Genomic DNA, 1,716 nt, shown 5'->3' on the forward strand with positions numbered 1-1,716 from the left:
CTGGTTTTCCTCATTCCTTCATGTGTGGCCCTTCCTCTTATGACAGGCCACAGCTCCAGGCTCTATTTTCTAGTTACATTCACACTCTAGATGATCTCAATGAGCCTCTCTCTTGCTCTCTCTTTCATACATGTGCACACGCACACACACACACACATATATGTCCATACCTAAACATACATATACATACACATATATCTCCCAAGTGTCCCTCTGGACCAGACCTCACTCCTGAACTGCAGACATATATACCCAGATACCTGCTCTGCATCCACACTTGTTGCCTAGTTGGAATCTCAAACTTAACAAATCCCAAGCTGAATAGGTTATCCACTTTTCCCACTTCACAGCCACCCTCCCCCAAGACAAAACAATTTGCTCTTATCCATTCAGTTCCTTAAGCCAAAAATTCTCATCTTTCTAGATTCTTTGCTTTCCTCATGCTTTCCCTCTAATCTGTCAGCACACCCTCTTGGTTCTCTCTAGACCCAGTTATTATTACAACCTCTGCTATGACAGCCCTGTTCCCAGCCACCATACTCTCCCTCAGGCTTCTGAAATGCGTACCAACTATACATATTCCTCTGCTTTTGTTTCCCTAGGGTCCACTGTCCACTGTGAAGTTAGATGAGTTTTTGAAAGTTAAATTTGAGTCTGTTTCATAGATAATTTCATTTGTGTCAAGTTTTAGAGTCCACACATAAGTTATATCATACAAGGTCCTACTGTATAGCACAGGGAACAACATTCAATATCCTGTGATAAACCATAATGGAAAAGAATATGAAAAAGAATGAATACATCTATATATATATATAACTGAATCACTTTGCTGTACAGCAGAAATGAACACAACATGGTAAGTCAACTCTACTTCAATAAAATGAATTTTAAAAAATGAATGTTAAATCTAAGGTGTCATGATATTGTCCTGTTGAAAATCTATGTCCGTTTTCAATTTCTATATGTTGACTGACTACCCCATACATAGAAATCTTAATAAACACACTATGAAGTGAGTTCTGTTTCATGACAATGCATGGTTAGCATCTCAAACAGCTGGAGTTAAGACTGTCTGTGAGAAGAAAGGGAAGCCAAGGCAAGTTGAGGCAAATGGCTTCTGTGAGTTAGTGGGTGGGTGCTGAGTAAGGGTTAGGAGAGCTCCCCCCACCCAACCTAGGTTTCATGTGCATCCTTGAAACCAGAGTGGCTTTTGAGCCCTGAACTTGACTTCTAACCAAGTCAATGAGCTTGCTCTTGTACACATCTGAGCCAGGCACACAAGCCAGTAAAATATTGCTGAGGGCTCAGAGAGCCTGTGGCAACCCTTTTAAGCCTGGTGAAATCAATAAACCCATGAAGTGGGAGGTTCATGTTTCTCCAGAATCCCCACAGGTCATGTTGTCTGGGAGTTAATGGTCTAAGGAATAAGAATGGGCACCAAGGGATTAATTGTGTGACTCTTCATTAACCCAAGAAATCATAACAAGAGGCATTTGTCTTCCACACGAAATCATACAAAATTCTCTCTTTATTAAATATACATTATTTACAGTGTAAGTCTTTCTTCTGTACAACAGCAGCCATAGAAAACAAAGAAATCTAAGGCTAACTTTTATTTTTCCCCATACAGTGTATTAAGACACATTACGTGGTCTACAAAACTGACTTGGAACGAGGTAACATCACTTGGGATTCTGTTTCAGGTACAAAAAT

This window comes from Hyperoodon ampullatus (genome assembly GCF_949752795.1).
Source record: "Hyperoodon ampullatus genome assembly, chromosome: 8".
NCBI lineage: Eukaryota > Metazoa > Chordata > Mammalia > Artiodactyla > Ziphiidae > Hyperoodon > Hyperoodon ampullatus.